The sequence below is a fragment of the Castanea sativa genome, chromosome 7 (assembly GCF_040712315.1).
Source record: "Castanea sativa cultivar Marrone di Chiusa Pesio chromosome 7, ASM4071231v1".
In the NCBI taxonomy this organism is placed as follows: domain Eukaryota; kingdom Viridiplantae; phylum Streptophyta; class Magnoliopsida; order Fagales; family Fagaceae; genus Castanea; species Castanea sativa.
In genome coordinates this window covers 394,387-415,844 of record NC_134019.1, presented here as the reverse complement: position 1 = coordinate 415,844, position 21,458 = coordinate 394,387, and the positions used below count along the sequence as shown (strand labels likewise).

At 36.9% G+C, this 21,458-nt stretch overlaps 1 protein-coding gene across 1 annotated transcript in view; it reads left to right on the top strand.

Moving 5' to 3' along the window:
- Nucleotides 1-21,458, top strand: part of LOC142643116 (uncharacterized) — a 46,488-nt gene that overhangs the window by 10,876 nt on the left and 14,154 nt on the right. The gene's annotated exons all lie outside the window — the stretch shown is intronic.

Here is a 21,458-nt window from a genome sequence, read left to right as displayed (position 1 = left end):
GGCTGATTACTAAATTAATGATGATTGGAATATTACAAAATGAAAAATGCTAGTAAGTGATGTTGTGAGTTTTTATTAAAAGCTGATGTTGTGAGTTTTTATTAGTAAGTGAAAATATAATGTCAGTGATGAGTTCAAATAAGAATTAGTATTTTTTTAAAAAAAAAAAAAAATGAGAACTAGTAAGAATTAAACATATCAATAGTTTATAAAATTATTGTAAAATAACTTGTAGCGGTAGTATTACTTTTACATATTTTATTACATGTGGTGTCGTATTAATAATTAAACACTCCACAAAAGAAGTAATTAATCCATTAGTTTATTAGCTTGTTGTAGTAAAATATTAATAGAAACTTTTATTCAATTAGCTTTACAAACTAATGTGTTCCTAATGACAAAAATTAATTCATACATTCAATATAGGACAAAGTTTGGCTATAAATACTTATTAAACTATCAGGCCCTTTTAGATATACACCACTATCAGTTTCTTTATGACATTTTTCTCTCTTCCCGTGTGTATGTGTTAAAAATACTGAGTATTATCAAAAGAAAAAACAGTAAGATTAATCCCACATTCGAAAATGAGTGTGAGTTAAAGAGATTTAAAGTTTGTGCAGTGTATCTAAGAGTTGGACTCTTTTAGATATACACCACTGTCAGTTTCTTTAAAATCTTCTCCCTGCCTCCCATGTATATGTGTGTTAAAAACACTTAGTATTCTAAAGAAAATTAAAAAAAAAAAAAACTTATTAAACTGAATTTACGAATTTGTCCCGTTTATTTATTCAAATAAAATTTTCTAACCTTTTAACTTTTTGTGATCATCTTTACCATACACACTTCAATGAAAACTTAAACATTTTCTATCACTCCAACATTTTTTATTCTCTCATTTTTCCTTCCTCCAAATTAAACAGACCATAATATTATCATCTAGAGTCTAGACTAAGATTGATTCACCCTTCTTGAGTTTTTTTCTTTTTTGGGTGGGTTTGCAAAGTGAGAGTGATATCATTAATTCTTGAAAATGGTCCATATTGTTCTGAATTGGTGGCTAATATGATTTGTGAGAAATGTCACATTTTGGTGATTAGGGTGGTTTTTAAAGAATTTACTCATATTATAGATCCTAGAAAAGTGTCAAGGATATGTGCTTAATTTGTTGTAACAACTCACTTTGACAGAAAACATCATTAATTTCAGATGCATAACTCTAAAAATCTTTGACATTCTCATTGAGGCAAAGCATCTAGCCTTGCCTTATAATTAATGGTATAAAAATGATTTATCTACCATAATTTGGTCTTTTTGGTGCAAGAATAAGTGCGCTTCACTATGTCATAGGTAGTCTTCATTTTTTAGAGTTGCTCATAGGAGTTGAATTAGAAAACTAGTGACACCGTCTTGTGGATGCTCACCGCATTCTTTATTGATTGGGAGCTGATTGGGAGTGAACATATTCTTTTAGAAACTAGTGATAGGCCCGTGTGTAGCACACTTTTTTTGAAGTTTTTTTTTTTTGGTAAATTATTATTATTGTGATGCATCAAAACTCATAAGTATTGCTATTTAAAATATTAGGTAAAAGTAACAGTTTAACAAAAAAATTATCATAGTCCCGGAAAAAATGGTTGTTATTGCTTTCAATTGTTGCTAATTAATAGCCATTATCAGTGAAATTATGAATTAAATTTTATTTATATTATTTGAGGTAATTATATTATATAAAATGTTCACGAAAGTCTCTTAATATATATATTTTATATATATATATATTAACATTATTTATATAACACTCAGAAATTTATTATATAATTTAAATATTACAATATTTATATCATTCTTAATATGAAAGAAAGAAAAAGAAATGATAGTAAAATTAATCTGAAAATACAAATTATGCGGAAAATAAAACATCTAAAAAAATGATTTTCCTTTAAATGTAGAGCATTTGTTTTTACAATGTAAGTTAGTAGTGAGTTTCAGTAAGAATATTAAAAATAATATGTAACCATATTTTAGGAGGTTCACTTGCATAAAGCAAAGATAAATTTCTAATTTGAAACATAAAAGAAACATGTATAATTTAAGGATGAAGATAAAACATTCTAACCAAAATATTGGATACAAAAATATTGACTTAATTAATTGTTAGAAATTTTCATATACACAATGAGTTCTACAATCATGCAAATATGAATTAACATTTGGATAAAAATTATACAAAAGTTATAAGAAATAACAAAATTGAATATAATCGACTAATTGATTTTTCAAACAAAAACAAAATCACCCACTAATCAAAACACCAAAAGAAAAGATATTCACGGTAAAACCAAAATAATAACAACAAAAAAGTAACATCAAAAGCTAACAGTTAGAAGAATGTTGTTTACATTTTATAATTATATGTATACAATTTTAATCTCATGTGTCGAAAAAGTGAAAAAATAATAATAATATGACTTTTAAGGTTTCTTTTCTAATTGTGATGTATTTAATTATGGTTCCAAAATAAGTTTTTTATTTTTATTTTTAAATCTCAATAGATAATAGATAATTAGATTACACATATATTACCCAATTAAAGTATTTTTTTTTCAAACAGATTAATTTTTTAGAACAAAATACTTGAATAGCCTTTGAAAGGGGAATGATTAAGAAAATAAATAGGCAAGTGACAAATTAAGAATTAGTGGTCATAAATAAGAATTAAATGGAAACTTAAATACCATTCCAAATAAATGTATTTATTTCATTCAAAAATTTTAATAATATGCCATGTGTCTAGTATTATGGTAAACATATTAACATGTACAAATAAACTTTTGACACTTGGCATTGTTTTTCCATATCATGCCAATTAAATATAGGATGTTTCCACGTGTCATTGCAGTATTCTTTGAAAAGGAATAAGTGTCATCATTTGAGAAGTCATTTTTATTGTGGGTTTAATTCAATGACAAAAAGTTGTTTGTATTGCCTTTTATGTAAAATGTACTGGGGTTTTAATGTAATTTGGGTAGACGTACTTAAGCCTCTCCCTCAACTCTGGAAAGCCGCATGAACCAGGGATCTTGTGACTTAGAGGTGACTAAGAGGCAACTAAGCTTGCCCCTAAAATCCACGTGGCAGTTGGTCTGGATGAGAGTGCTGACACAAATCTCACAACCACCATACAACCTTGAGGCGCGAACAGGTCACGAGTTGCACGAACTCTGTACTTTGCATTTTGGACAACATCTATCCAATGTACATTTGCTAGCACACGCACACACAACTGTGAGGCGTGGCAAAGGCTTGTGATAAGGGTGATACAAACCCTAGAAATCATATGAGAGATATCAAAGAGAAGACTCTTTGAGTGTACGAAGAGAGAGAGCCTTTTGTTTTGAGAAAAATCAATCCATCCTCTCTTTTCCATTTCCTTAATTGTATTGATTGAGATATTGTAAACACTTTCCTCACCCATAAACATAGACCTCAAGAGTAAGAGAAAGCTTATGGAAACTTGAATGCAAACTTGAGAAGCCACATTTAAATCCAATCTTTATTGGTGGTGTTTCCATTGGTGCTTCAATGGAGGGTCTCCAGTAAGCTAGATGAAGAAAATACTCAAAGTAGTTGCTTGCTAGGTCAAGCTTGGAAGGCTCAAGTGCACAGGGAGAAATAGGCTTGGAGGGTTTATGTTCAACCATGCACTGCAACTATTCATTCTAGTGGTGAATTTTCAATTGGTGGTCGGGGGAAAGGTTTTTATGCCCAGGGTTCTAGTTTTCCTCTTCCTAAACACTTCTCAGTGTTTAGAGTGGGTTGCTTGCTTTTCTTTTTATTTTCTTTGGTCTACTATATTTCCATGTTTTGCTTAGTGTAGTTGGTTTGTATGGACTAATTTAATTAGTTTTTTCTTGGACTAATTTAATTAGTTTAGTATTAAAATTAACTTAGCTGAAAAATCTTGTTTTGGGGTTCTAAACACTTGCTAGGACTTAAATAGCACATTTCATTGTTAAATGCATCCACAGTGAAAGGGCAAAATGTATTGACCCCTTGCAAATTAATTAATTACTCAAGTTAATTAATTAGGTTTAATTACATGCAATGACGTGGTAGCACAAACAAATCACCAACTAATGGGGAAACCACCAAGGCAAAAAGCCCACTAGATAATTTTAAGGTCACCACTCTCAAGAATCCACTAATCAATAATCAAGTGATTACAAGTAAAATGAATCTTACCAACTACCCCTGGTCTATCCCAAATTACCAAACTACAATTAAATCTTCAGTCCAATACCTAATTGGACTTGATCTTATAGTGGCACTCTTTCCATTTAATGTACGAATTCTAGTATGTGACTAACTAATGATGCACGGATCCTAGTACGTGACTAACTCCAGCAACTTGAAGGAGGTTTTTGGCTACAAAGTTCTTCATTTCATGCACAATGAACATCAGGAAGATCCTTGGTTACAAAACCCTTTGGCGTGAAAACACAGTAGCTTCTTTCAGAGAGAACAAGGCATTAGATCACTAAATGCAGGTGTGACAACCTTTAAAATAAGCCTTATATATGTCTAGGATTGTGAGGAAAGAAACCCAACACATACACATCAGCTTGGGCTGAAAATCAGATCTGGAAATTCTGATTCCGTAAGTCTCAACAAAAACAGCTTCTGTCGAGTTTCAACATTAAATCTTGATAGAAAGGAGGTCGAGACTTCTGTCGAGCTTTAGTGAACAACCCTTTCTTCACTTGTTTCTTGGTCAGATCTTCATGGCTTTAACACTTGACTTAAACTCTTATTTCTTGAATAACTAAACTCATTCTAGATCTACCTAATTACAAGTAAAATGCATTTTATCAAAGGATTAGTCAATTACATAAAATATATCCTTAACAATCTCCTCCTTTAGCAATCCAAGACAAAACCACAACAAAACAAATAATCATGAGAGAAGTCTTAAATCACTAAACTCATAACCACTTGTTATATTACAAAATAAATCTATCCCTACTACAAACTCTTGTAAAACTTTGCAAGAAGATACTTCATGGCAAGATAAACTTTCACAACCTGTCTTTCTAAAACACTTAAACAAAACTCACCAAGTCATCATGTGTGAAACAGAAATAAAGATTGCATACATAAAGAAACATGCGTATAATGATAGCGAAGAAACAACACATATAAAGGTAGGTGAAGAGAAACATACATCATCATCATATATGAAAATAAGTAAAATGTATGTAAATATAATGGTCACAAAACCAAGGTACAGAAGGCTTACGTAATAAAAGAAGAAAATACATAAAGTCCTCACTACATCCCTCAGAAAGATATACACACTCCCCCTTACAAAAATGTCCTATAATAACTCTTCCCCTAAGTACAAGACTACTCTCAAAACCTAAACTACTCTCCCTTTTTGTCATGAATGACAAAGGGTAAGTCACTGAGAGGTTGTCATCTCGTCATCACCAGAAGAGCTAGCACAAGCCTTATCATCCTCAACATCATTATCATCCTCCTCAAAAGGAGAAGCTTCAAGACGCTCTAGAGAAGGATAGGGAGCAAAACCAGCCATACCAGCCTACCGGCAAGCAATGTGACCCACTCAGGTGTTCATCTGACACATCTCATTAGTGAGATAGTCTAGATGACCACCAAAGTCAGCTTGCATCCTCTAAAGCTACTCCATGATGGCCTCGAGGGTCACACCACCAACTACGGAGGTAGAAAAGGCTGAAGAAGACGGAGCCAAAGATGGTGGAGCTACAAGAGCCGCAGGATCGGTCGTCTCAATGCATGGCTGCTTCGATTGAAGCTGAGCCTCACTCCCCTGGACAGAACTAGAACTGATGGCACCCATGACAGTGAAGAGAGGAGAGAGAGGAATGGAAATGGAGAAGTGTTGAAGGATCCGCGTGATAGCCGAAAGAAAGATGAGCTTATCACGTGTAGCAGTATCTTGATAGACATCAATAATAGATGTGATGAAGTGAGAGGAAAAATCAATGGTAAGATCCTCCATCAAAGAAAGAAGAAAACGAGCACGTGGCTTAGTGATGGAGTTATAGTGAGACAATGGTGTGAAAGTGAATGTCATCACCATTTTAAGGAATCTCGGGCCTTTAGCAAAACCCGAGGATGGAGTGTTTAGCTTACCACCCCATATGGAAGGAGTCCCACAAAAATGGGAGATGAGTTCATCTCTAGACACGATCCAAAGACGATCACAACCAGGGTAGTTAGGATGCAGTATCCTAGGGACTCGTAGATCTGTTGAGATTCTATCGAGAAGGCAGAGAGCACAGGAAAATTCCTCGATGGATTGAAGATCTGTAGAGGCTTCTATCGAGACTGAAGGAAGAAAACTCAATAGAAATGGAAACTGTCAAGGATCTGTCGAGAAGTTGTCAAGCTTGAAGAAAATGAGTTTTTCAAGGAGAGAGGAAAAAAAAAGGCAGAAAAACGCAACAAGCAAGCAGCTCAACCAAAAATCCACTCAACATGTTAAGCTCTCAAAACATCTCTCAGCATAAATGCAAAGCATACGTATATCCAAAACACACACACATACTAAACAATTCTAACCTATTTTATATTTTAAAAACAAGTTAAGATAATTTAGTGAGCATTTATCAATACATGTATTCTTTGTGATGACCGAATCACATTGTGCCTACACATGTATCAAGAGTAGCAAAGAATTTTGCGTGTTGTGTGTGAAACATAGCAAGAGTGCGTAAGTATCTCATACTATTAATATTTGAGATATGAGAAGATCAAAAACATTCACACATAATCATAACTGTTTGATGGGGACTATCACCTTTGAGTTACATCCTATAACTCTTACATCTCCTAGAAACACACTTGCAACCATTTTAAAAGCATTTTGTTTCTTTTTGCTTTTATTTTTTCTTTACATATTTTTCTTTTAAGCATAGCATGCATGGGCATATAAGGGAGAGAAGAAAAACCCATTTATGTAAGCTAAAACATCCCAGTTTTGCTGTGCCTAAGCACACAGAAGTTATTCATGATTGGCGGGTTTTAATAGTGAGATGGTTATTTATGCCTTTCTATTAGGATTTTATAGTCCTTCCCGTCAAAAAGACTAATATAAGCATGAGATATAAGAGATCATCTTAATTGTACTCATTACAAACACAAGCCACAAAGTTCACTTGCTTAGTTGTGCATTGAGATGCTCATCTAAGCTACAAGAGATATAAAGTTTAGAAAATTTTGTTTCAATGGCGACCCAAGGTACACAAGTACCAACATACACAGCACACACTATTTTTGTATTTTTTTTTTATTTTTCAATTTTTTTAAAATTTTAATGAAAAACGAATAAAGCAAAACTGAAAACAACCAAAACAAAAACATGAAAGAAAACATAGAAAGCATAAAACTAGTCTGACTCAAAAGCTTAAAAACAAACAAACAGGATATGCAAGAACAAAAGAGAGAGGAAGTGACTTAATCACTTGGAGCCTTTTTCCTTCCACACTTGGGAATTGGAGGAAGGATCTTTCCTTTTTGTGAACCTTTGATCCTGAGGTAAGGGGGAAGAATTGAATCCATTAAGGTTCGAAAGAAACACAATGACCTTAAGAAGATCTCCCAGAGGAGCAAGAGAGGATGGAAACTGATTCTGGTTTCTAGATGAGAGCATACTATCGCTTTCTTGAGTGGTTAACCATTTATAGCAATTTGGATGAGTCTACCTTGAAACTCCTCAATGATGACAGAAATGTGGCTTCTTTTGTTAAGACTTCTTATTATTGTCTTTCTTAGTCTTAGGGTTTTTTCATTTCAACCTTAGGGGGTGCTCCTAGAATAGATTTGTCATTTGTCTAATCCTTTGACAAATCACACTTTACTTATATTTGGGTAGATTTAAGATATATTTAATACTTCAAAGAACATGTTGTTCAAGTCTAGTATTAAAGCCATGAAGACTGGACCAAGAAACAAGTGAAGAAAAGCTATTCACTAAAACTGGACAGATAGCTTGACACCTGCGAACAAATAGCTCGACACTTGCTCGACAGATAGCTATCTATCAAGGTTTAATGAGGCTTGACAGATACTATCTATCGAGGTATCTATTGAAGTTACGGAAATCAGAATTTTCAGATCTGATTTTCGGCCCATGCTTTTGTATTTGCGGAGGGTTTCTTTTCTCATAACCCTAGACATATATAAAGCTTATTTTAGAGGCCCTCACATAAGAGAATACAAGGAGAACATATGTAAAAGGTGACCAAAGCCTTATTTTCTCTGAAAGAAGCTACTGCGTCTTTGCGCCTTAAGGTTTTGTAACCAAGTGCTTCTTGATCTTCATTGTTAATGAAGTGAAGAACTTTGCAGTCAACATTCTTCTTCCTCAAGTTGGTGAGTGAGTCACATACTAGGATTCGTGCATCAAAGGGTGGCGTTCATATATTGAAGAGTTTAGAGGTTCTGAAGTAGTAGAAGGTTTTCGCTATGAGTTCATCTACGGGGATTGTAAAGTCTAGGGACAAAGGTTTTGTACTAGATCCGAAACTTCTCTTTACTATAGTGGATTGCTTTTCGGGAAGATTTCTCCCCAGGTTTTTTATTGTGAAACTAGTTAGTTTCATTGGTTTTCCTAGGTCATCGTATCTTGTCTTATTTACTTTTCTGCAGCATATGATTTTGACATGATATTGATGTTTTTTTATTTTAACAAGTTTATTCATAATAAATCTAATTAACAACTTGGGTTTAAAACTTGTTAATTTTATCAATCAGGGTACACTCTGATTGGATTAATATCCTGAGTGCGATCCTTGACTCCTGTTGTTATGGAAACTCTTGGTGAGTTATTAAAAATTTTGAATTTTTAACTCAATTTCAGGGGAATTCTAATTCCCCTATGTCCTTTAGTAGTCATACTAGGACACGTGTCTTTTCATCTTCACGGCCAAAGACTCATGTTGTGTGGGCGAGAAAGGAGCCTAAAACTTAATTGTCTTTTCTGTTGTCCTCTGCTTTAATTCTTTCTCTCTAAAGTAGGAATCTCTTTGCTTGATTTCTTATACGCTTTTGGAATCATGCTTTCATGCATCTGCACCTTTCTATCATACCTTCATGCATATGCATCTTTCTTTCGTGCTTTTATGTTGTTTAACTGTTTTTTTTTTTTTTTTGGTTGTTTAGTTTTTATTTTGTTTGTATTCAAAATAATAAAAAATTTAGAAAAATACAAAAACAATGTGTGTGTATGTGTACATTGGTTCTTGTGAACCTTATAATGGCCATTGAAACAAAGTTATCTAAATTTTGTATCTCTTGTAGCTTAGATGAGCATCCTTATGCACAACTAAGCAAGTGAGCTTTGTCGCTCTCTATTTGTGATGAGTAAGATTAAGTAATCTTTTGTAATTAAAACTCATATCACTCTTTTTGACGGGAGAGGCTAGAAAATCCTAAGAGAAATGCATAAATAACCATCTTACCACTATTGCTCGCCAATCATGACAATGGCATCTGTATGCTTTGGCATAGCAAAAGTGCAATGTCAAAAAGCTTAACATAATTGAGTATTTCTTTTCTCTCTTTTATATACCCATGCATGATTTGCTTAATAAAACAAAATATACAAAGAAATAAAAGCAAAAAGAACAAAATGCTTTAAACATGATTGCAAACGTGTTTTCTAAGAGATGTGGGAGTTATAGGATGTACCTTAAAGGTGATAGTCCCCATCAAAGAGTTATGATTGTGTGTGAGTTAAAGTGATTTTCTCATATCTAAAATCATCATAACATTGAGACACTTACGTAATCTTGCAATATTTTTCACACATAACACACAATATTATTTGCTATTCTTGATACATGTGTAGATACAATGTGATTTGGCCATCACAAGGGGTTTATATGTGTTGATGTATGCTCACTAAACTGTCTTTACTTGTTTTTGAAATATAAAATTGGTTAGACGTGTTTAGTGTGTGTTGAGAGATGATTTTGAGAGTTCAAAATGGTGTTTGGATCATTGGTGGAGCCACATGTGTAATTGCATTCATATCTGTGTTTTTCCCTTCTTGAAAAATTTTTTTTAAGCAATCTCGACACCTCCTTAACACCTCTCGATACCTCTCGATCATCACTGTCATTGGACTCAATTTCAGCTTTAATGTCACTCAAGGTTGGAGCAAGTGCCTTGCTTTTTCCTGTAACCTTGAGATATGTTGGGCATTCCTATTTCATATGCCCAAAACCATGAAAGCCAAAACACTTAGGACCAAAAGGAACGGTGTATTGACCACCATCTTTAGGGTCTTTCTTCCCTTTGTTCTAACCTTTGGACTAAGATGTATTTCCTTGGCATCGGTCCTTATCTAATCCTTTCACATTGGCATTCTTGATGAACTTCTTGAATTGCCTAGTGATGTAGGATTTCATCTTTGAATCCTTGTCTTCAGAGGATTCATCCTTCTCATTACTTTTGGCCTTCAGTGCCACATTCTTTCCTCTGCTTACTTTCCCGAGTCTTGTCAACCCTAGTTCATAGGTCTGCAAGTTTCCAATCAACTCTGTCAAAAGGAATAGAGTCAATGGCAGTGATCTTGGCATGGAATCTTTTAGGCAGAGACCTTAACACCTTCCTTTCGACCTTGGGTTTGGGAATAGTATCGGGAATAGTTTCCCCAATATTAAAGGCTGAGTTGACTATGTCCTTGAGTCCTCCATCTTGATCTCCTCAAAGCTTGTAGTAAGCCTTTGAAACTTGGAGTCTTTAACGGCCTTAGTTCCTTCATAGGTCGTCTAGAGAATGGTCCATGCTTCTTTTGCAGTTTCAGTCGAGGAAATTTTCGTAAACTCCTCATTTGTGACCGCATTGAAAATGGCATTCAATGCTTTGCTGTTGAAGTTTTCCTCTTTGATCTTTGCATCATCCCAATCAGGCGACGCTTCCTTTGGCTTAGTCCAACCAATCTCCACAGCTTGCCACACTTTCTCATCTAAAGACTGCAAGAAAGCTCTCATGCGTACTTTCTAGTATGCATAGTTAGTGCCATCAAATAAATGTGGAATAATTAGTGACTGTCCTTTATCCGTGATAATAACGTCACTTAGAACAACTCAAGTCCCCAATATAGTGCTAGAGATGATGGTTGGGATAGAATTCTTGGTGGACAAGTTCCATAGGTGAAGACTAGGCTTTTCTATCTGAATATGTTAGGGTTTCTACCTCTACAACATTTTGAAAAGTTGTGCATCTTACCTTAATTTAGGCTTTCCAATTAGGGTTACAAAAACCAACTAATACATTCAACTTAAATAAAATATGTAAAGTTGTGATTTACAACTATGTTTTATGTTGGCTTTATTCCTTGACAAAAAGTTTTGTATTTGCTTTAATTTTGTTCATTGTATTTTGTAGGATTTTATTGTATTGGGTTTAATATTAAGTTGGTGAAGAATCGAGTATAAAATAAAGAATTAGTGGATTTCGTGAGTGTTTCAATAGAAGTTAACCTGCGAAAAAGCCACGTGAGAAGTAAGTGTTGGAAGCTAAAAAGTCATGCTAGCCTAGAGGATTTTGCGAATGTCTCGCGGGTAAGGCCTTCTCGTGAGATACCCGTGAAATCTCTGCCTAGAAGATTTTTAAGTATGACTTTCTTACCCTTCACCCATATATATATATATACCCTCATTACCAATATGTAAGGAAGACCATTCAGAGAGAAAAACCCTAGATAGGTTTTCTAGTGAGAAATCATCCTTAGTGAGAAATTGTTCTAGCCTTTTCTCCTTCCCTCTCCCATTGTCATACCTTGAGAGGAGATTTATACCCAAACACAACCCACACCTTTTGAAAGTGTAGTGAGTGTTTTGGAGTTTGGGAAGTTTTGGAGATTTACCAAAAGAAGCCGGTGAGGCTTGGTAGATGCAATCGCATATTGCGGGATCCGGAAAGCTAAACAAGATACAGGTCTGAGAAGCCATGTAGGAGTAGGAGCTTGGAGGGCTTAGGTACATTGGGTAGATTAGGCTTGGAGGGTCTCTTGCTATTCTTGTATCCCAACTTATTGTCTAATAGATTGATTTTCCGCTTGGAGGGCGGCGGAGAGGTTTTTTGCCTAGTTCTTTGGTTTCCTCTTTGATAACACATCGCCTTGTTATCTTGTGTTTGCATCTCTCTTCCCTTACTCTTATGCTTTATATTTATTGTTTGTTGTTCATGTTTATGCACTAGAGTAGTTATCGGTTTATTCCGCTTCATTTACTCTTGTTCCGCACTTAGATAAGTTAGAGTAAAAGCAATCTAGCCGTAATCTTTTAATTTGGCGTCTAAACAAGCTCTTGTGTTTTAACACAAATCTGAGTGTTCAAAATATTTTGGTAGAATAACAAAATTCGCGAATCTAGATTAGTCAAGTGGTATTGAGCTTACTGTCAAGCTTAAATGATGCTCGATTGATTGAGACATTGTTGAGGTCCAAAATATCACAAGCATTGCGTCAAGGCCTAAAACATTACAAAATTAAAGTTTAGAACCCATTTAGGCCTTCAAAGAAAGGACAAGGCCCAAATCCGCCAATCAAGGTCCACTTAAGATAAGTAGGAGGGGGTCCAAACCCATGAATGGGCAGACTTTGGGCCTTAGAAAATAAAGGAAAAGGAAAAAGGAAGCTCAACCTAGCCCTTGTGAGGAAATTTGCTGGAGAGCCTAGAAAGGGATTGGACCAGGATGTCTTGGGACTCCCAGAAGCCTAGGATCCTTAAGATATGCAGAATGAAATCAGCTGGGATTGGGATAGCTCAAGGAAGCATGCTTATGGACACAAAGAACGAAGATGGATATGTCCCATCAACCGCCCATTGTTTAGAAAAAGGCTGATAGCTTAGGAATCAGCATTTCAAAAAAATAAGCCTGGTACCTCGAGGAATGCAGGAAGGTGGACCATGAAGGAAGGTGGTTAGGTATCTTTTAGCTTGACAAAGAGGAATCAGCCCATTTGGAGAAAATGACAAATGGTGAAGCAGCCAAAAGGTGGGTCTAAAAAGTAGCATTTAGAAGTCTCAAAAAAAGGAGATTGAAAGTCAGCTCTTAGGACCTCCCAAAAAAGGAAGGTCAGTTGGGGACTTTGGGGGGAGAAACCTCAAAAGGAGAAAATAATGAGAAAATAAAGAAGGGACAAGCCACCAATGTTGCTCATTGGTTTTGGAACCCAGAGTTGCAAATAGAGGGAATCAGTGGTACATCCAAAACCCTAGAAAGACACTATAAAAGGGGATGGAGCCAACAACAAAAACCATTCAGCAATAGTGAATAAAAACAAAAAGATCCCTTGAAAAACTCCTTTAGAATTCAACAAAGGAGAAAAAAGGGAAAACACTATGAGGGATCCTGAGATAGGCACTAGGGGATGCACTTGGATTCAAAGGGATTCTGTTGTGAAAATTTTAAAATACTCACAAGTGTACAAACTGTACCGAAGTATAGTTTGACAAGAACGAGGTTGAACCCATAGAGATTTGAATGAATGTAGGAAAATTAATCAAATCTTAACCAAATTAGTCCTAATCTAGTTTAATAAAAATTGGTTGTTTTGTAATTAATAAACTAAGCAAATAGTTAAACTAAGCAAAAGATATAAAGCAATAAAAAGATGTAAACAATCAAGGGAAAGAAATTAAAGTTTTGGAATTCGTCTTGTAAGTCATATCAGCATATATTTATGATCATTAATTTTTTCTAACTACTACATGATAATCTAGAAATCAATCTTGCTATCATGGAAAATATTCTCATTAAAATCCTTATTTTAAAAATTGAAAAGCATGTTCTGCGCTTCTTTAGTAAAAAATCAAATCATCAATTGTATCTATAGCCAAACAAATCACAAGATATATCCAATTCTAAAAATCAAATCATACATTGTATCCATTGACAGATAAATCACAAGTGATATCCAATTTTAAAATCAAGAATTAATAAACCAATCATTCAAATAATTAAGACAAAAATTAAATCAAGAGAAAAACATGATTGAACTCATATCTAGAATCTCATCTTAGTCAATTGATATGAAGCAAAAACAATTTAAATCATTAAAGAACAACTATTGTGGAAAAAATCAAATCACATAAATATTACTAATAATCCTTAATAAGGTTTCATCCTCAACCGTAATTATAAATTTAGATACTCATAGTAATTAAAATAAAACACAAGAATAAAATACTAAACATTAAACTAAACAAATAAAATAAAACTAACTGTCATGGAAGAAAACCAAAGAAGTAGTCGCACTCTTTATGTTCAGCCCCCAGCCCTAGCACTAACCTCCTTGAATTTTTCCTTAAAGAGCCTTTAAATAGGTCAAGAAATCCTATTACAAGTTAAATTCCCGTTTTGGGAAAATTCCAGATTTTTAGGTTTCATTTAACCGGTGATTTGGGCACATTTAATGTCAGAATTAGGACTTTTGATAAACTACAAAGTTATATCCCTTTAAGTTAAATTTCTAGCCCAACTTGAATCATCTCGATTGGATATATGAGCCGAAAGTTATGCCAAAAATACTAACTGATGTGCAGGCTGGAATCCTAATCCGAATTGAACTTGGATTTGATGCAAATTTCCTTTGATTCCCTGCTCCAATTGGACTTAAATTTAATTGAGTTGGTCTTCTTTAACTTCATCATGGCCTTTGTAAAAGTAAAGTCCATTGGCTTTCTTCTTTGCATAAATCCACTTATTTAATTCCATTCTTCTACAAAAGATAAATTCACGCAATAAGATTCAATTAAGCACAAAATTGATTATTCACCATTATTCCAAAACCAAATATAAAATGAATGAATTACCTCAAAATAAGTATGATAATGCTGTCTAACAATGATATAAATATGCAAAATTAAGCTATTATCAATGCACATCATATTCAAATCTCACAAGTCTTAGAAGCTTAGAAAGAGCTATCTAAGTCTTTGACTTTTGAACTTATGTGGACCTTGTGACATATCCCAGGGGAGAAAGGACTCAATGTACTAAAACTTAAGTAAGAATGAAACATTATTTATCATTCTGAGGATCCTTGATGTCTTATTTACCTTTTTACTATTCCTTTACTGTTCCTTATTGTACAATACGTATATATTTTGTATGTATGGATGTGTGTGTGTTGTAAGACCCATGTTTTTGTGTGAAAATTGGTTCATAATCAACCCAACACAACTACGGTGAACCAAGCCTAGTCCACCAAATAACAAATATCAGGCCTAGGATCCTTGTTTCTATTAGGGTTTGGGTAAGGCAACTCCACTAGGGACTGGGCAAAGAAGAGGGAAGAAGTAGTCCCTTCACAAAACATGGCTCCAAAACCAAGGAATAGCAAGGGTACCAACGTGCCACCGACGACATTAGAACCCGTGGGAGAAAATGAAGGGGCTTCTAGGCAAAGGAATGAGGTGCCCTTGGTAGAACATGAAATTGTCTCAGGGCAGAGGTGTGAGATGCGAGGACCAGTCCCTATGGTCCAAATGGAAAAAATGGTGAAGGACCTCCAACAGGAGATTTGTCTCCTCAAAGAAGGAAGAACTCGAGAGATCCGAGACAATGCCCCTTCACTGCTCAACTAGGAAAGAGTCTAGCCAGAAGGAAGGTCAACAGTAGAAGGGGGAGCCAATCCCTAATATCTCACTTTAGCATACGTGAATGCCTTTCTTGAACAAGAAAGGGAGAAGCTATCGAGGATCCCCAAGTAATTCTTCCGGGATCCCTCAAAGGATATGAACCCCCGAAATTCCACCCATTTGGTAGGAGGAATGGAAGTGTTGTAAAGCACAGGAGCAGATTCATTCACACTATACATCCCTGTGCAGGGGACAAGGAACCAAGTATAAGGGAATTCGCTAAGTCCCTAGTGGACAGAGCATATACTTGGTACACCACCTTAAGGCCTGGGTCCATCAAGACCTAGGATGAGATGATGGAGAGATTCTATGCAAAGTACTACCTTGGTAAAGATAAGGTCACTTTCCAGAACCTTCAGATGGTGAAGCAAAGGCCTGGGGAGGATCCCCTCCAGTTTATTAAGAGATTCAAAGATGTCTCTTTAGACTGTTATAAAGACTATGAAGAGAAGGAGGTCGTGGACAACTGTATATCCAGAGAACTTAATCTAGAGAACTTAGGCATAACTCAGTTTGCCGACCTGTTGCAAAGAACCAGAAGGACAACGTTAATCATAAAAACAAAAAAAGGTACCAGTTTCCCATGCCATGACAGATTCAGTGGGAGAAAAGAGGAAGAGACCTGAAGGGGAAGTGACCGTGGAGCCACCTATGATCTCGTGCACTGTGGAGGAGCTGAACCATGTCTAAGACAAATGGATTGGGGATGGGATCGTCAGACCATTCACCATATCCAAACCACCCATTGAAGAAGAAAGGAAAAACCCCCTGCTTTGCAGAATTCAAAACTATGTCAAACATTCCACCAAGGATTGTTGGACTCTCCAAAGGCTTCTTCACAAGAAACTCAAGGAGGAGACCCTGGAGCTTACCCAACAGGAACCAGATGTACAAAGAATCCTTTGTCCAATCACAAATGAAAGGGGATGGTAGCTGTGGTAATTCATGGGAACCTGGCTGATGTAGAGGTAGAGGAGTCAGAAGGATCCTTCCATCCAAACACAGTTAGGACCCTCTAGAAGAACCCCAAGTTCATGTCACTATTCAACCAACTGGGATTTAGACCAAAAGCAAGGAAGATTGCAACAGAGTCCCTCATGAGCATAGCAGTAAACTTAGGGGTGGAGTGTTTCACAGCAGAATCTCATGCTAGTCGGGCTTTCTTGGAAACAACTAACACAATAACTTTCTTAGATGAAGATATAGAGGTTGAGTATCTAGATCATTGCAAACCCCTTTAGTTGATAACTACCATAAATGGTGTTCAAATAAGGATAGAAACAGGGGCTTCACTTAACCTCGTTGCGTTAAGTACCTTGGAGGTCGTTGGCATGGTTGGCAAGAGGATCTTAGGGGCTCTTGTGGAGATAACAGGATTTGGGGGAGGTGTAGAGTCTACTAAAGGGTATGTGCAATTGGCTGTAAGGGTAGGCCCAGTAGTAACTCTGATTCGGTTTCATGTGATCAACTCGAAAGTCTCTTACATAATTTGTTAGGGAGACCCTGCCTCCATAAGCACCGCCTCATTCCCTTGACGTACCACTAGTGTGTCAAAGGGAGACTAAATGGGAGACCTATAAGGATCCTTGCCAATCTGAATCCCTTCAGCCAAGGAGAAGTGAACTTCATAGAGACAATGTTTTATGACAAGTTAGCACCAGATGATAAGTGTCCCACACTAGGGACCTTAGTCACACCTATTTTGGAAGAAGAAGAAGAAGGGGGTACCTGCGACCTAAGGGATCTCTTGGACAAAAAAAAAAGGCAAAAGGAGGAAACCAGCTCCTCAGGATCCTGGGAATGTGTGGTAGTCCGAGAACTCGGGGCAGGTTGATATATCACTTATGAAGGTGCGTGACACCTAAATGCACTTTGCAGGAGGGTCTCGGACCACCAGACTGCATGATGGCTCAAGAAGAGATCCTGGAGGATCTAGAGAAAGAAGCATAGATTCAACCCAAATAAGAGTTGGAAGAAGTAAACCTGGGGATTGATTTAGGATCCCTGAAGCCTATCTTTATCAGCAGCCAGCTATTAGCAAAGGAAAGAGAGCCGTTAATGAAACTAATAAAGAAATATGTGGATATATTTGCATGGACATATGATGAGATGCCTGGCCTAGATCTCGGGCTGGTGGTCCACCCTTTCAATGTAGATCCGCGAACTAAGCCAGTAATCCAACCAGCCAGGATCTTCCATACTGAGATAAAGGATCAAATCACTCAAGAAGTTAATAAGTTGCTAGTAGTAGGGTTGATCAAGACTATCGAACATCCTAAATGGCTCTCCAATATAGTTCCCGTGAAGAAAAAGAATGGCCAAATCCGATGTTGCGTGGATTTTTGCAATCTAAACAAAGCATGTCCAAAGGATGAATTTCCATTACCCAACAGTGATCTCCTCGTAGACTCGGTTGTAGGAAGTTCTATGTTCTCATTTATGGATGGGTATAACGGATATAATTAGATTCGTATGGCTGCCAAAGATGTAGAAAAGACAATATTCAAGACCCCAATTGGAAATTTCTATTACATCGTGATGCCTTTTGGCCTTAAAAACATGGGAGCCACGTACCAGCGTACCATGACAACCATCTTCCATGACATGATGCATAAGTAAATGGAAGATTATGTGGATGATATTGTGGTGAAGTCAAAAACCAAGGCAGGACACCTCCAAGTACTTGAACGAGTCTTTGAGACATGCAGGACGTACAAGCTGCACATGAACCCCGTGAAGTGTGCCTTCAAGGTATCTGCTAGGAAGTTCCTTGGATTCCTGGTACACCATAGAGGCATAAATGTGGATCCGGCCAAGGCCACTGCTATTGCGACCATGAAGAGGCCTACAGCAGTCAGAGAGCTTAAAAGCTTCTTAGGAAGGGTCTCTTACATTAGAAGGTTTGTGCCAAGACTAGCCTCGGTCACAAGTAGGCTATCCAAACTGTTAAAAAAGGGAGCTGAGTTCACCTAGGGAGCTGAACAGCAAGAAGCCTTCCAAAGGATCCAGCAAATCATGAACCATTTGCCCACCCTACAAGCACCAGTATGTGGGCGGCCTCTGTTGCTATATTTAGCATCTAACTCTCAAGCTATCGGGGCATTACTAGCTCAAGAGGATGATGAAGGAAATGAACAGCCTATTTATTATATGAGCAAGGCCTTGAAAGATACCGAAACTAGGTATCCCAAGATAGAAAGAGCATGCCTAGTGGTTACTTACGCGTCCTAAAGATTGAAACATTACTTTTCAGCCGACCAAATCCTCCTAGTAACTAAGTCTCATCCTATAAAGGAGCTCCTTCATCAACCCTTATTGACTGGAAGGGTAGCACAGTGGTTAGTATTGCTCTCCCAATATGACATTGGCCTAAGGACCCCTAAGGCCATTAAAAGCCAAACCATAGCAAATCTGCTACCAGGGAGGAAATGGATCATGAGATTCGATGGATAACCAACAGCAACCTCAAATGGCATAGGGGTCATATTGAGCTGCAAAGGCGGGGACACTGTGCCATTATCCTTCAAACTTAAGTTTCCATGCTCAAATAATGTTGCTAAGTATGAGGCATACTTGGCTGGGTTGGCCATAGCACTTAGTATGGGGATCAAGCACATGAGGGTATTAGGAGACTCCAATCTTGTGGTCTTCCAAGTCAAAGGAGACTTTTCATTGAGGGAACAGAGCTTGGTATCCTATCAAACTTGGGCACATAAGGTAGAGGAAAATTTCAGACCTTTAGTGTGGAGTACGCTTAAAGAAGTGAAAACTGGTTTGCTAATGTACTGGCCACCCTGGGATCCTAGATACATTATAAGGAAGAAAACAACTTGATAAAGGTAAGCAAGCAGTAGAATTACATCATAGAGACCCTTAAAAGATGTTTCTGGAGGAACTAGTTTAATAAGATTGGCAGAGTGAGATAAAGAGAGAAGTAGGAAAGCTAGAGCGTGGGGGAAGTATTAAAGAATTGAAAGATTACACCTTGATAGAAGGGGAGCTATACAGAAGGCTACTTGGAGGGAACCTATCTAGATGTATTAGTGAGAAAGAAGGAAAAATGAAGCTAGAGGAACTACATAGCTAGACTTGTGGGGTCGTAGAAAGAGTCAACCTGTACAGGAGGATACAATGTATTGGGTACTATTGGCCCAACATGAACAAAGAAGCTGCAACTGTACAAAAGAAGTGTCAAAATTTCCAGCTCTCGGTGGACAAAGAAGAAAGCTATGCTGTATTTGTTGCAAAAGATTGGAGGACCCCATTTACAAGATACCTGACTCGGGGGATCCTACCAGCTAACAAGGAGCTGGCTCACCAGCTCAAGAAGCTAGTTGTTCGGTATTTCTTGCTGAATGGGATCTTGTTCAAAAAAAGGTATAACAGGGATCCCTTGAGATGCCTGGGGCCTAAGGAAGGCAAGGAAGTAGCAAAGGAAGTAGCAAAGGAAGTTCACTCGGGGGAATGCGGGAGTCACCCGGGGAAGAGAAGGCTCTATAAGTAACTATTGCAATTGGGATATTATTGGCCCACCATGAAGAAAGACTTCGAGCTAGTTAAGGTGTGCCATGCATGCCAAGTACTAGGGGATGTAATACATACTCAATCAAACATGCTACAAGATATGACTACCCCTTTACCTTTCCATACTTGGGTGCTTAACCTCATAGGGCCCATAAATCCACCTTCCAACGGCCACATATGGATCTTAGCAGCCATCGAACACTTTACAAAATGGGTAGAGGCCATCCCTTTAAAGAAGGCCACTAGAGCAAGAGTTTCAAACTTTATTCGTGAGCATATCATCACACAGTTTAGGATCCCTAAGAGACTGATCAATGATAGCAGTACCCCGTTTGTGAACAAGGAAGTAAGGAGCGTGGTGGAAGCGTACCACATTAAACACAAGAGGTCTACGCCATATTACCCACAGGGAAATGGTCAAGCTAAGGCTACTAACAGGGTGATACTTAAAATCTTGAAGAAAATGAAGCATGAGTACGGGGGAAAATGGAGTTCCCACCTAACAAATGTACTCTGAAGACAGCTACGGAATTTTCACCAATCTTCCTTGTTTATGGGATAGAGGTCATCAGCCTAGTAGAGCCAACTATCCCCACACTGAGGGTGGTACTTGAGGAGATCTAAAGAGATACGGATGACACACAAGCCAAAGGAAGGCTAGTAAACCTAGAAGGATTAGAAGAAAAACGAGAAGTGGCAAGGAGGAGAAGTCAGTGGTACCAACAGAAAATGGCCAAGGCATATGGGCAGGCAGTATACCTAAGGATCTTTGTAGAGGGGCAGTTGGTATTAAGAGTAACAGAACACATAAGGAAGAATATCCCAAGACCCTCTAAGTTTTCTCTAAAGTAGGAAGGACCCTACATTCTCAAAGAAGTCCACAATTGCAGGTATTATTACCTTGCAAAGGAGGATGGGACCTCCTTATAGCAGATCCCATAAATGAAAAATGGCTAAAGCAGTACTATGCGTGAAGACTCTGGGTACACCAGGGACCCCCTTTTTGTCACCCTTCATTCCACTAAATGTTTCATCACCCTCTATGTTATTGGGCCTTATCTTTTGTCATATGTTTGTTTTGCCAAGAACGTTATTTAGCAATTTATTCTTCACAATCCATGTTAAAAGGCCACTCTATGTTAGGACCACTTCTATCTTCTTTTTTTTTTTTTTCTTTTTCTTTTTTGGAGAAAAGACCACTTCTATCTTATGTCTTTAAGTTTCCATCTTATG